Source organism: Mustela lutreola, chromosome 6 (assembly GCF_030435805.1).
Source record: "Mustela lutreola isolate mMusLut2 chromosome 6, mMusLut2.pri, whole genome shotgun sequence".
NCBI lineage: Eukaryota > Metazoa > Chordata > Mammalia > Carnivora > Mustelidae > Mustela > Mustela lutreola.
The window spans coordinates 14,954,950-14,970,434 of NC_081295.1; the positions used below are offsets into that span (position 1 = coordinate 14,954,950).

At 41.9% G+C, this 15,485-nt stretch overlaps 1 protein-coding gene across 5 annotated transcripts in view; it reads right to left on the reverse strand.

Moving 5' to 3' along the window:
• The window catches only part of ESR1 (estrogen receptor 1), a 427,341-nt gene that overhangs the window by 394,884 nt on the left and 16,972 nt on the right, over positions 1-15,485 (reverse strand). Inside the window, exon 1 of one of the 5 annotated variants that reach the window (XM_059176756.1) lies at positions 15,359-15,471. The exons of 1 other annotated variant lie outside the window; for it this stretch is intronic. The gene's annotated coding sequence lies outside the window, so the exon portion shown is untranslated. Of the gene's footprint in view, positions 1-15,287; positions 15,472-15,485 lie in introns of those variants that run through there. 3 more of the 5 variants (XM_059176758.1, XM_059176754.1, XM_059176755.1) reach the window with 3 other exon arrangements.

The following is a 15,485-nucleotide window of genomic DNA, read 5'->3' on the forward strand; positions in this document are numbered from 1 at the left end:
ATAGATGCACAAGGAGCCCCGGGTTCAATGGCATCTGGAATCCCCATGGTTTCGTTTCAGACCTTTATCAAAGTCCCAACAACCTTAAGCCTTCCCAGAATACTCAACTTTGAATCTAGCTGCTCCAAGTGCAAAGAGAAACTCCAGACCACCCGGAAACTGACCAGTCTGTAGAAACACACAGAACTGAGAAAGGAAATGGAATATCGAAAACCATGTAAGACGCAAACTCCCAATGTTTTGTAGTGGTTCCACTTTCTTTGGCCCCAGCTGGGGGGAGGACTTGTATTTGTTAAAAGCTTTTCCTTCCTCCCTTTTCCTTCATTGTCTTTCTCCTTGCTCTCCAAACTAGCCATCTGCCCTGAGCTGCCAAATAGCTACAAGCATGGTCTCCTCCCAGGTAGGAAGCGATGCTCTTCACCCTGTTGGCGGTCCCACGATGCCCGCGAGAGCTCCTTCACAGATGCTCAGACTCTTCATCAAGGGAGAGGATTCGAGCTGTTTAAAATCTCTAAGCCAGAGGAGTTGGGGCCGTGCCTCTGATAGCCTGCCATCAACCTTACCCTTGCTGGTGAGAGTGACAGTTCCGCATGCCCAGAAACAGTTGTCCATCCCCACCCTTGGAAGACTGGCCTAGCCAGTCCCACTGCACTTTTGAGGACAGTGGAAAAGCCTGGAATTGGTGACGTTACTAAACATTTTGGTTAGTCACTAAGTAAAGTCTTTGCCTAGAAACCTTCATTTCCTGTACAGGAGGGTCGACGAGGTCCAACCGAGGGTTTCCTGAAATAATTCATTAAAACAGGCCAGGTCTACAATGAGGAAGTTGTCCCCCCCCTCCCCGCCCCTGAAAACTCCACACCATTTGGGTCCTTAGCGAAATCAGATTTCATCCACTAGCCGATGGGCAGACAGACCTGTGTCCCCCTTTCCAGCCCTTCCTTGCAATCGGGGCAGGTTATGTAAAAAGAAACTTTATGGTACTACTCCGCTGACTCAGACTTCCTGTGCTTTGGACCATTTTGAAGGACAGCATGGTATTTACAAATAAGAGAGGCTTTTAGCCTTTTTAAAACACATGCCTGGTACGGGATTTGCAAGCTGCTAACTAAACACACAGCCTCTCTCGTTAGCGTCTAGGCAATGACGAAAACCCATACTTTCATTGAAATATACATGTGTCTTTTTAAGAAGTCTGCTAACTAGTTTAGAAATAAATACCTTATGGAGGAAATGAGAAACGGACTTGGAAGTCAGTAAGTTGTTTTTCTCTTTTACTGTTAAATAAAAAAACGATGTGATTACTTGGTGATCACAAATACAAGAGAAACTGGTCCACCTAATAGGGATTTTTTCCCCTTATGAAACTACCACTTGTCACTTTGAATAATTAACTGCAGTAGAAATGCTCCTCAATGACTGAAAATACAAGAATCATGTCTCTATTTTGGGGTAGGTAACTGAATATATAGAGTCTATGTTCTGAAGATGTTCTCCTATTTTAGGGTTAAATTAGAAACAAACATTTTGCTTCTTGTTAGCACCACACAACTGGCAAGGGAAAAAGATTGTGAAATTCAAATCAGGAAGTTTTTTTGTTTTTTTGGTTTTTTTCCTTGCTAGCAGCTAAAGCTCTGAGGGGAAAAGAATTAAACAAAAAAGCTTTTTAAAAAAATTTAAAAGTTTGGAAAAAAATTTTTAAGTTTGGGTTTTCTGTACAGTGAGTGAACTGTTGAGTATTGAAGATAAATTTGTTAACCTTCCTGATGACATACAAAGAAACTTTGACCACACAGTGGATGCAGGGGATTTTTTAAATGGGAGAACTCACAGACTGTACCCTTTACCTCAACTCAAGAAACACACATGGAATGTTCATATCAGGTGTATCGTTAGGCCCCTGCACCACATGCTTAATAATCACAGACATTAAATGAAAAATCATTTTCCAAACTAAATGGCCAAATCAGGTCTTACGTATTCGTGGAGGAAGGTGAGAAAGAGAAAGAAGAAGTTGATATGTTCACATATACCTCAGTGGCAATTCAGAACTCAGATTAATATCGACGCCCTTTCTTGAAAAGACCTGTGCCAGGATGAGGTGTTATAGTCCTGGACAAGATGCAGACATTTCTGTGCTCAAGTCTTTCTAGTTTTCCTCTTCCTTTTGCTTCGAACAGGGAGCAAAAGCATGGGAGAGGTGGTTTCTGAAGGTTTCCTCAGTTAAAGCAGGTTTGAGTCTCACTTAAATGGAACAAGGTCGTTCGGGATCAAAGTGGTCCCATTCATCAACAGGCACTGAAGAGGCAATGGTTTGCTTGTCTGCTCAGCTCAAACTCCTTGATCATCTTTGTTTACAAAGAGAAGCAGGGCAGAAGCTGATCACCACGGACACGGCTAACAAGCGTTTGTGGAGAATGCACACGCCCCATCAGCTGTACCAACTCAGGTCCGTAGGTCCGACTGGGCCTACTTTCATTTCTGTTGATCAATTTTGCCATGAGAACAAAAAGTCTTGGTCCAAGGTCTCTCAAATATGTGTTCAGTGGAAGAGGTGCACCTGCTGTGGCTGCGTGACACAGTTTACCAGAGTCAGCTGTTGCTGATATGATGGGAAAAGCAGTCACTCCACAGAGTGAGGAAGGAATTCAGTAACACCATTTAATACATACCTTTATCCTGTTACTTTAAAAAAAAAAAAAAAAAAAGAGCTTCCTTGCAAGAAAAATCCTTCTTAAATTTTTATTTTAAGATACCCCAGGGGTTGCCTTGGAATGCTTCAAGAATATTGCATGGGTGATTTTCATGGTGGATTTCAAACATCAAACTGAACGACATAGAAGATCCTTCGGTTATTTTTTTGTTTCTAAAATGCTATATAACAGGGGTGCCTGGGTGGCTCAGTCCGTTAAACAACTGCCTTCGGCTTAGGTCATGATCTCAGGGTCCTGGGATCGAGCCCCACATCGGGCTCCCTGATCAGCAGGGAGTCTGCTTCTCTCTTTCCCTCTGCCTCCCCCCTCCAGGTCTCATGCTCACACACTCTCTCTCAAATAAATAAATAAAATATTTTTAAAGAAATTCTATACAACAGCTTCAAATGTACAAGATACAAGAGTGAAAAATTCTTTTTTCTTAATTCTAATCAGCAGTGAACCAAATTTGTGGCTTTTTTCTCAATTTAAAAACAACAAATGGAAAGCTTAACATTGAATTAGGGCATCTTCAGGATTAGCAGGTATACAATGACAGATGTATAGAACCCAATAAACTGATAACTATATTTTAGATCTAGAAAACATCTACTCAGAGTACGCAGTTTATGGTTTCCACATCAAGTAAAAGGAAAAAAGCATCACATGGATCTAAGATTTTGATAGGCTTTTTTGTTTAAACAAAAATGATGCAAATCCTCTTACAGGGGACTTGTGTGCTTCCTTAATATGTTCTACTTAGATCAAGGGGATGCAGAAATTATTTCATGAGGAAATGAAAAAGTTAAGTGAATACCAGGGTTTTCAATGGAAAATTTATAAGCATATGCCTAGAGTTGGAGGGAAGACTAATTAAATACAATATTTGATTAACCTAGAAAAGAAAATTTTTCTCCATGTAAATCTACAGATTATATGGGCTTCCTCAACCACCTCAACCCAGTAATCCGAAATAAAGAAATGCAATCTCTGGAAATACTCAGAATTAGACATGCCATAGATAGTAACACAGATACAGAAGAGTTTTGCACAAACATGCAACAAGCTTGATAATGAACTCATTTCTTTAACCCCAGTTCTAATTACATGAAGCAAGGAATTGGATGTTATCCAGTGAATTTGAACCATGGACACTGACCAAACTGTTTGACATTTTACCCCCATCCCCTCTATTTTCAGTCCACATTTTCCCTCCATGGTGAATTTCTGGTTATGTTTTATCTGGTTTTGGCTGTCTCTACTGCCTACTTCAGATAATTGCTCAACTCTCCACTTGGCTTCTTGCTGGGTAGGCTTGACCTAAGAAAATGGATGAAGAAAGAGCCAGCATTTCCTTTGATCTCTTGGAACTCAGGATTCCATTATATAATCTACCATAAATCCTGGCAGTAGAGATTGACATCAACTTCCAAACTTGCCATAATATGACACTCCTAGTTGATTCATCACGTATTCTGACATTTCTTAATTAACATGAGCTCAATACTTCAGTGTGTCAGTGATAAGACCATTTTTCTTAGTTGCCTTCTCAATATTTTTACGGATTTCCGTGATTAATTTTTCTCTTCTGCAATGTAAGCCTCATATGCCAAATGTTCTAACTGGCAAACTGCCTCTAAGGTTTAAGCTCACAGATGTTTCCTTGTGGCCACAGCAAATACTACTCCCCTGAGAATAAGTCTGATAAATAAAATTGGCAATAAATTTAGAACTAAAGGGCTGGATAATAAAAGCAAGTGCAGCTCTGATTAGCTGCACTTTTGTCAATCTACAAACTGGTCTAATGTCCTCGATCCTCAAATATCGATCGTAGCAGATTCTAGGAATCCCATCAGCAAATTAAAGATTTAACAATCCAAAAACTTCCTCTTATTTGACAGTATAAATCCCTTTCCTACTGAACATATTACCGTGGCAGCTAACAAGTAGAAAATTGGCACATTTAAATTTCGTTTCTGTTCCAAGGGCTGAGGGAGGAGTAGAATGGACAGAATCCAGCTGGTGTGAAGAAAGCAAAGCAAGGGTCCTGCGTAGTCTGAATGTCGATAATTTGTAAACTGGTCTGAATGATTAATACTCAACATTAAGACCGCTTAGGCAACACAAATGCCATAAGCAGGAAACCTTTGCTTGCCACTTTTTCCTTTCCTAGAAAACCCTTTTCTATGAGTCTTTTCCTTCACAAAGTCGATCTGAAGTACTTCTCAGCTTGATTTGTAAAGCTTTGGTGACAGGAAAGTGGAAACAACAAACCAACATGAACAATGTTCTTCATGCTGAATATTCTGATGTCATCTTTTCCCTCCGTTTCTGGGCTTGAGATACAAAGTACAGGTATTGCCCACCGTGGAACCGAATTTATTGTAACCGAAATTAAATTACCTCGTGTGCTTGGCCTTTCTCCCTACCCCACACACCAGTGAATCTGCTTTTTTATTTTTTAATTGATGTCCTTGCCTTTCATTCCCCTTAGAAGGAAAAGGAGGAAAATAGAAAACACAATCTGCTTCCTTCCCTCTATCCTCAAATCACTGGATTCACCTCCCCCATTCCCATGAGCAGAAAGCAGTTTAGGATGCCACAAGAGACATCACTGTCTTCTTCTCCAACTCAAGCCCTAAATCAAGGGAATGATGACATGTCTGTCTTCTGCTTTCAGCATAGAAGACTGCGGGTTTGACTGTGCTTCTGATAGAATCTCAACTCATTGTCCCAAATGGAGATTGCTGAAAGCAAGAATTACAGAATCACGAAATGATCTGAGCACAGGAACCACAAATCTCCCCACACCCAATGCCTTCCTTTCACTGGTGAGGAAATGGGGTCTCAAAATGGAAAGCCTTGTTCAAACACAGCTGGTGGCGTCCCACTGCCTGATTTCAAAATGTATTATGAAGCTACAGTAATCAAAACCATAAGATATCGGTCTGGACAGACATACAGACCAATGGAAAACAGTAGAGAGCCCTAAATAAGTCCACACATGTGGAATCAACTGATCTTCAACAAGGGTGCCAGGAATACTCTATGGGAAAAGGATAATCTCTTCAACATATGGTGTTGAGAAAAGTAGATAACCACATGTAAAAGAGTAAAATTTGATGTCATCTTTACCACACACCAAAATCAATTCTGAATGGATCAATGACTTAAAGGTAAGACTTGAGGGGGTGCCTGGCTGGCTCAGTGGTTAAATCCTCTGCCTTCGGCTCAGGTCATGATCTCAGGGTCCTGGGATCAAGCCCCACATCGGGCTCTCTGCTCAGCGGGGAGCCTGCTTCCTCCCCTCTCTCTGCCTGCATCTCTGCCTACTTGTGATCTCTGCCTGTCAAATAAATAAATAAAATCTTTAAAAAAAATTAAAAAAAAAAAAGGTTAAGACTTGAAACTGTAAAACTCCTGGAAGAAAAAAATTAGAAGACAAGCTTCATGACTTGGCATTGATTTTATGTTCATATGCAAAAACACAGGCAGCAGCAACAAAAAACATAAAAATTAAAAACATAAGCAAGACTACACTAAACTAAAAAGCAAAAAACAATCAATAGAATGAAAAGACCACCAGACAAACTACAGAGAGGGAGAAAATATTTGTATACTATATATGTAATAGGGGGTTAATGTCCAAAATACATAAGGAACTATACAACTCAATAACATAAAACTAATAATCTGATTAAAAGTGGGCTAGAGACTCAACATTTTCCAAAGAAAACATACAAATGGCCATCTGATAAATTTTTTAAAAATGCTCATCATCACTAATCATTAGAGAAAGGCAAATCAAAACCACAGTGAGATACCACCTCATATCTCTGAGGATGGCTATCACTAAAAAAACACAAGACATCGATTATTGGTGAGGATGTGAAGAAATTTGAATCTTTGCCCACTGTGAAAAGGCAAAATGCTCCAGCCGCTATGGCGGTTCTTGAAAAAATTAAAAATAGAACTACTAGTGGGTGCCTGGGTCACTCAGTCAGTTAAGCATCCCACTCTTGACGTTGGCTCGGGTCATGATCTCAGGATTGTGAGATGGAGACTTGCATCACGTTCCGCACCAGGCGTGGAGTCTGCTTAAGAGTATCTCACCCTCCCTCTGCCCTCCCACCTCCACTGGTGGTCTATCTCTCTCTCTCTCTCTCTAAAAACAAAAAAGGTCATGATAATAATAAAAAATAGAACATCCAGATGAGCCAGCAGTCCCACTTCTGGGTATATATCCAAAAGAATTGGAATCAGGATATGGAAGAGCTATTAGCATTCCCATGTACCTTACAACCCCATTCAGAATAATTTGTTTAATATGAAAACAACCTCAGTGTCTTGATCAGATAAACTGATCAATAAAATGTGTCCTTCTTAAAAAAGAAGGACATTCTGCAGCAGGCAACATTTATGGGCCTTATGGACCATCATGCTAAGTGAAATAAGCCAGACACACAAAAGCAGTATTGCATGATTCCACTTCTATAAAATATCTAAAATACTCAAATTCCTAAAGTCAAAGACTGACATAGTGGTTGCCAAGGGCTGGGGGAGGAGTTATTAATCAATAGATGTAAAGTTTCAGTTAAGTAAAATAATAAGCTCTAGAGATCTGCTGCACATCGGACCTAGAGTCAACAATAATGTACACTTTAAAATTAGTTAAGAGGACAGACCCTCTGTTAACTGTTCTTAACACAATAAATTTTTTTTTTCCTTTCTAAATATTTTATTTATTTATTTGAGAGAAAGAGAGAGAATGAGAAGGGAGAGAGTCAGAGGGAGAAGCAGACTCCCTGCCGAGCAGGGAGCCGGATGCGAGACTCGATCCCAGGACTCCAGGATCATGACCTGAGCTGAAAGCAGTGACTTAGCCAACTGAGCCACCCAGGCAACCCCACAGCAAACTTTTTTAAAAAGACGTATTCAGTACCTTATACAAAGTACCCATTTAATAACTAGAAAAAAATTATAATAATTTTAATCAAATAGAAAAATGAGCAATTTTCTTCTGGATCTATATCCTGTCCAAATAAAATAATTTTGCTATAAAAGTATTCCAAGTTGATAGCATTTTACACATACCTAAAGTGTGTTACTTTTCAAATTTCTATCACTTAACTTCCATTGCATCACCAATAGGATCTTTGGTAGGAATCTGGTAGTTATCATGCCCATCTTATGGTTGGGAAAACAGCACTAAACGTGCAAGGCATTTACTAAGGTCACTCAGCATATCGGTGGCAGAGTAATATATTTTGGCCCCCAACCTTCTTTCCCCACTAGCCACTTTTGGAACGAATCTCTTCCTTAGAACCATAAACAATCATGACTTCAAAAAGCATATCCTAAAAGATTGTTTAAACTATATTACACATCTCTTGAACCATTCCAGTCACCTCCAAACTGACGTACTCACTCTTCCTCTGAAAACATCAATCTACATAGTATTTCCCTAAGCTTAAGTTTGTATCTCATTCCAGCCTTACCCCAAAATCTTGACTATCCACACTATCAAGTCCAAAGATCTGGCATTTACAACTCCATTCCTAGGCCATCTCACACCACCTCTCAACGTATTTCTTACCTGTCTTCCTGAAAACTGGTGAATAATTCCCCCAAAACCCTTCTTCTCATGCCTTTGCTTATGCTCTTCCCTTTCTTGACATCTTTCTTCATAAACATTGCCCATCCTGTAAGCTCATGAACAAATGTCTATGTGAAACTTCCTATATGAAACCATCTATCTTCATCCCCCACCCCTCTACCCCTGTCATTGCCTTCCCCTACCCTCCTCAACCAGAAATAATTTCCCCTCTCTGTGCTTTCACACCTCGGTGCTTACCACTCTCCAAGCACTCAGCACGATCTACTCTACCGCCTTATGTTCTGTAAGATTATGGTCTATTGTGCAACTTACACTTATGATGTAATAGTCCTATGTCAGGTGATGTGTTACCGACCGTAACCAATAGTGAATGTCAAAGAACCTGTCAGGCTCCGTCACATGCAACAGTTGTGTCCCAAGCCCCTGGTAGATCCCAACACTCCCAAACGCACAGGCGTGAAAGTCTTAATAAAAACCCTTTCTTTGCCCTTGAGGCACTTCAGGCTTGTGTAGGAGCAGAGATTTTGTGACAGACCTTGATAAACTACCACAGGGCCCTTAAAATATTACCTCTCCCTTAAATAAAATAGGGGAAAAAATTTTACAGAGGGTGTCAAGTTTAACTGCACTGGATTCTGAGTAACCTGAATCTCTAAATATCCTTTTGGGTAAACTTGATGCAAGTAGAATTTAAAAATTCCATGCCAAAAATAAATGTATATCTGTATTGTCACATAGTTTTAAAGTGAACTATATTTAAATTGATTATTACATGTAATGTGATTATCTTTATTAAATTCCTTTCCTCATGTGGTTTTAAGAAAATGAATTTTAATAAACAATTGGCTACAGTAAATAAAAATGAGGTACAAAAGACTCATGTTTTCTGTAAGGTAAACTCAAATTTTCTTTGGATTTCTTGGTGTCTTTATCAAAATTCTGAAAGGAAATACCCCAATGAGACCATTTCTAGGAACCTCAGAGGGAAGAAGCATCTCAGAAATGCAGATGGCTGTGCAGAAGCTTTTGATCTTGATGATGCCCCAAAAGTTTATCTTCGCTTTTGTTTCCTTTGCCTTTGGAGACATATCTTGAAGCTTCTGCACAGCAAAGGAAACAGTCAAGAAAACAAAGAGGCAACCCACGGAATGGGAGAAGATATTTGCAAATGACAGTACAGACAAAAGGTTGATATCCAGGATCTATAAAGAACTCCTCAAACTCAACACACACAAAACAGACAATCGTATTCAAAAATGGGCAGAAGATATGAACAGACACTTCTCCAAAGAAGACATACAAATGGCTATCAGACACATGAAAAAATGTTCATCATCACTAGCCATCAGGGAGATTCAAATTAAAACCACATTGAGATATCACCTTACACCAGTTAGAATGGCCAAAATTAGCAAGACAGGAAACAACACGTGTTGGAGGGGATATGGAGAAAGGGGAACCCTCTTCCACTGTTGGTGGGAATGCAAGTTGGTGCAGTCACTGTGGAAAAGTGTGGAGATTCCTCAAGAAATTAAAAATAGAACTTCCCTATGACCCTGCCATTGCACTACTGGGTATTTACCCCAAAGATACAGATGTAGTGAAAAGAAGGGCCATCTGTACCCCAATGTTTATAGCAGCAATGGCCACGGTCGCCAAACTATGGAAAGAACCAAGATGCCCTTCAACGGACGAATGGATAAGGAAGATGTGGTCCATATACACTATGGAGTATTATGCCTCCATCAGAAAGGATGAATACCCAACTTTTGTAGCAACATGGACGGGACTGGAAGAGATTATGCTGAGTAAAATAAGTCAAGCAGAGAGAGACAGTTATCATATGGTTTCACTGATTTGTGGAGCATAACAAATAGCATGGAGGACAAGGGGAGATGGAGAGGAGAAGGGAGTTGAGGGAAATTGGAAGGGGAGGTGAACCATGAGAGACTATGGACTCTGAAAAACAATCTGAGGGTCTTGAAGGGGTGGGGGTGGGAGGTTGGGGGAACCAAGTGGTGGGTATTAGAGAGGGCACGGATTGCATGGAGCACTGGGTGTGCTGCAAAAACATTGAATACTGTTATGCTGAAAAGAAAAAAAAATAAAGAGTGTAAAAAAAAAAAAAAGAAAGAAATGCAGATGGTCTATTTGTGAAAGGGTTTTGTGGGCTTCCTCTGAACAGCAGTAGGGGAAGAATCATGTTTATAGGGTTCAGCTACCTGCTGGCGGTGTGATAAGAAAGGAGTTTGATGAGATCCGAGGAAAAAGAAATGACAAAAATCCAGTGGCAACGTACTATGCCAGTAAAAAGAAAGAATGCTACACTTTTCGCCTTCCCCAGAATTGTCATTCTGGTGTGGCCTGTCTCTTACCTCTTGTGACTGGCAGTAAACCACAAAGGGCCTGAGTATTGTCTTCCAGGCAGCAAGAAAGGGGCTGTGCTAATTTGTATCCATTCTTATCAGGAAACCCCAAAGAACCAAGAGTTAGTGACAGTGGTAAACAGGAGAGTGGAGTCAGATTAAGCGCGCGAGGGCTGAGGTTAGGAAAAGGAAGCCGCAGGTGTACAACCATTACAAATCCTTGTGGCTTTTAGAATAGAAAGGTTAGGACAGCTTCTAGCCACTTGTCTTCTCAAAGAAGTCAGAGAGCATCCGGAAGACTCCAGGGGTGTCCCAGGAAGAGGATTATTCAGAGAAGTAATGCGCGGGCTCTGGAAGTCACTCTCCCTCCAAAACCCCACCCATCTTGCCTGCCGTAGTCACCAGCCTCGCCAGCCCTGCTTGCACCACCGTGCACACACTCAGCTCTTTAAGACATAGGTGAACCGCCTCCCATAGCATTTCACAGCACCACCCCGCAGAGCTACTCTCCTTCACTTAGTGACAAATTTTACAGGTAACGAAGTAAGAGCTTACATGTTCCACTTAAGAACGTATTTCATAAACCTGTACTTTTTACAAAACTCTTTCATATACATTATTTAATGAAACCTCATCGATAGCCACCAAACTTCCCTAAGTCAGATTCATTATTTTCGTTTTACAGATGAAGATACCACAGCCTAGAGAAAGTGTGCTATTATCTCCTGTGAGACCCAGACGCTCACCTCGCTTCGCCAAAGCAAGAGCCACCTGGATCAAAAACTCCAGAAAATGACATCGTATCAAGTAGCAGCCGAGAGCATGGGTTTTGCAAAGGCTTATCTGCAAGTCTTAGGCCTGTCACTTAAAAAGCTATATAACGTCGGACACAATACTTAACTTTGCAAAGTCTGCATTTCCTTGTTTGTAAAATTAGAATCATAATGTTGTTTGTCCTCGGGGGTGGTTGTAAGGAAGAAATGTGATAATCCCTATAAAAAGTATGTCACAAAGGTAAGAGCTCCATAAACCTCAGGCACTAATATAATGGCTATTATTACCACCCTGTGGGCACTAAGCTGTTTGTGACAGAGCTGGGGAGCGAGAGGCCACCCCAGGTCTTGGGCACTACATTGAATTAGAAGTTAGCATACGTGGGGCACTGGGCAGCTCAGTGGGTTGACTGTCCTACTCTTCTTGGTTTTGGTTCAGGTCATGACTTCATGAGTCACGGGTTCGAGCCCCAAATCGGGCCCAAGTGGGGGCTGATGCTCGGTTCAGAGTCTGCTTGGCAATCTCTGTCACTGCCTGTCCCCCCCCCCCGCACCCCGCTCATAAACTTTCTCTCTCAGGTAAATAAATAAAATCTTAAAAAAACAAAAAACAAGAAGTCAGCATCCAACTCTACGTGTGAACAGACATGTGAACTTGTCCAACAACCAAGCAAAATGCTGGTTCTGATAGCAAAACAAATGTGAAGCATTTGCCACACGTTTTTACATCCTTGTCTCCGTGAGAATGTGCCCACCTTCCTTGCTCCTCCTCGCGTCGCACAGGGATGTGGCCATCCTTACAGACACAAAGGCAAGCAACAGCAGAGGGCAGGAGGTTGGCCGTTCTGCCCTTTGTCTCCGGACACTTGGCTCTCATCGCGAAAGCAGGGCCGTTTCTACAGGCGGCACACTCAGCCAGCTGGATTTATTGCCTTCTCTCCCAGTTACCACCTGATGGATCAAACTCCCAGCAGCTCTGGTGCCGACCATGAGCTCGGTCATTTATTCCACCAACACGCATTATCAGGCTCTGTACCATGCTCGCAAAAAAATGACTTTGTCGGGGCACCAGAGTGGCTTAGTCGGTGAGGCCTCCGACTCTTCATTTCAGCTCAGGTCACGATCCCAGGGTTGCGAGGTCGAGCCCCTTGTCAGGCTCTGTGCTCAGTGGGGAATCTACTCCTCTCCCTCTGTCCCCTCCCCACCCCATGCCTGCAAGCTCTCACACTCTCTCATGCTCTCTCTCACTCTCTCTCTCTCTCTAAAATAAATAAATGAATCTTTTTTTAAAATGACTTTGTCATATTAAGCTTCTAACACCTGGAAACTACAAGCGGTTCATTGAGTGGTTTCACTTTACTTATTCCATATAGTTATTTCCGGTAGTTTCTCTTATTTTCCCTATAGGGATATTTTTGGGGGTAGGGGGGCCCGGGAATGGCTTGGACTCAGCCATCTCCTGAGGATTTGAACGGAGCTAATGTCTTCATCCTCCCCCAAGAGTTACTGCTATGGAAAACCTAAGCAGGAATATACACTTCCTAGCAAAATATTTTTGTGGATGAGTAGATGGCACAGGCCTCTTTATCCTCAAAAAGAGACACATGCTTTCAGAGGGAAAACTGTTATGCTTCTTAGAAAGAACATGAAAGTCACTGATGGGCAAGATTTTGCCTTTGTCCCGTGGGAATGATCCAGAGGAAGTCCGCCGAGATGCTGCCCAGTAGGCAGACTTACCATCATCCCCATCATCAAAAGCCACCTGCCTTAAAACACGGCACTTTATTACACCTGCTGTAGGGAGCTTCGTAGAGGATTAACAATGGAGAGCAGCCCTAATGAAGACGGGTGGGCAGGCCCCCACTCGGCCGACATCAATGAAACATATGCTATGACTGTTTCACAATGCGGACGGTCTACTCGAGCTGGTCACTCTCATTTCTTGGCTCCTTTCCCTTGTAGCCAATCTGCTGCCATGGAGCAGGACTGTTCGCTGTTCAAAGCAAACTGAAGCCCAACCACCGGGCCCTCAGCCCAAGAGGTTGCTCTGACCAACTGGGCTGAACAAATACAGACAAACACTCCAAGAACCCCCAGATAACTGCGTAAAAATGTTTAGCAGACACCCAGGATGTAAGTTTATCCTGGGGAGAGGTTTAAAGCGAGTGTTGGTAGGGAAGGTGGAGGTAGCCAGGTCTAAATCTGAAACGGAATGAAAAGTCACAGTTAATCCAAATAAGAGATCCTTTTTTTGACTATTCTTACAGCAAGTTTAAGATGCAAGAGCTTCTTCCCTCTCCATGAGTGTCAAGAGCGATAATACAAAGCAAATACTTGCAAGGGTCTGAGAAAAATAAATACCCTGGGGGTAAATACGACCCTTCTATTTATGATCAAGATGTTGTGCTTTTTGCCTACATGCTATGTCTCTGAGACCTAGATTATTTTGATTCCGAATTTCTTTGAAAATCTAACAACCTCTAGAGCATTGCCTTTAACCTCTGGAGTATTACAGCCGTGCATGCCAAGGCCTAGTCGGCAGTCTTCATAAGTAGTCACAAAATGGGAGCAAACATTTGCTTTTGACAAATCAGGAAGGATTGTATAGAGCAGAAATGGGCTCAGAACCCTCAGCCTCTGAAGTTCCCAAGGGTTTCCGAAGACCCTTGGTCTTCTGAAATTTCCCAAAGAAATTTCATTTCTTTGGCTCTCAGAGCTTCTTACAATAAAATTGAAATACTTCTCCCTCGTATTCATAATTTCACTCTCAACATTAACATATATCATATATAACAGTCCTATAGATCCTCCTCAAAACCAGATGACTTTCCCAGCAACCTCATGCACGGAGTTGCTCTGCAGGCCAATTAGAACTGGCCTGTAGAGCTGACAGAAATTTGAACAGGAATCAGTGTGATGATCCCAAGTCCTGATAAAAGCCCAACCCTTACTTAGGAAAAAAAAAAAATCACATTGGCTTCTAGGAGCATGTCTGCGAGAACAAACACTGGTTACCCTCTCGACAAAGCATGAAACTTACAACTCAACACACATTTCCTGAACCGTGTGGCATTCCTCTAACCAAAATGAAAGTAGCCTGCCCTGTCTTTTGTGACTGCCACATCGTTACTCAAGCAGCACACCGCTGTCCGTGGGGGAGGCACTAACGTACACACCACCCCGCTGCAGAAAAATGACCACTAGCTTTTTTCACGTGAGAGCAAACCACGGCAGCTGGACTCCAAAAGAACTTACCTAAGATCACAGGGCAATTTAAAGACTAGCAGTCTCACTTCTGTTATTGCTAGATTACGCAGCTTTTCAGAAAACTGGACAGCCCTCGGGGAAACAACTGCTGGCTTGTTCGGACTGCCTCGTTCAAAGTCAACGCTAAGTTATGCCACCCAAGATTAAGGAAACAGGTAGCGTGTTCATAAGAGCCTGAGATCGGTCCAATTAATAACCTGTAAAATTCCAACAGGTTTCGACCATGCAACACCTCCTAGCTAGGGCTGGGTCCAGTAAGTGCACGTTACCTGAGGCAGGCAGACAGACTGCGAGGGCTGTGCCGAGGAGAGGGTAGATGTCCTGCCCTCTGACTCAGCTGAATATTATTCCAAAAGTGAGTTTCCACTTTGTACCAAGTTTAGATTCAACATTCTCATGTCGCCATAACCTCTTGCCAGCAACTTTGCAAAATATCCCTGGAGCATTAAGAGAAAAACTTGAACATCTTTTAGCATGAGAGGGAAGCCCTACAGTTACATCATGCTGGTAAACAAGCACATACAGCAAAAAGGAAAAACTTACATCGAGAAAAAGAAAAGGGAGTACCTACTTGAGGAGAAGAATGTCACTCAGAGACTGTCTTCTTACGGTACAGATTGGGCAAGAGAGAGGAAGACTAACCTTCCGAACGCGTTAAGGAGCTTCTGAGCATGGAGATTGCATTTTCAGTTTTGGTGAACTCCGTTCTGAGGCAGTAGACAGGAGGCTGTTACGACCATGAAATTAGGAAATGCAGCAACTCAAAACT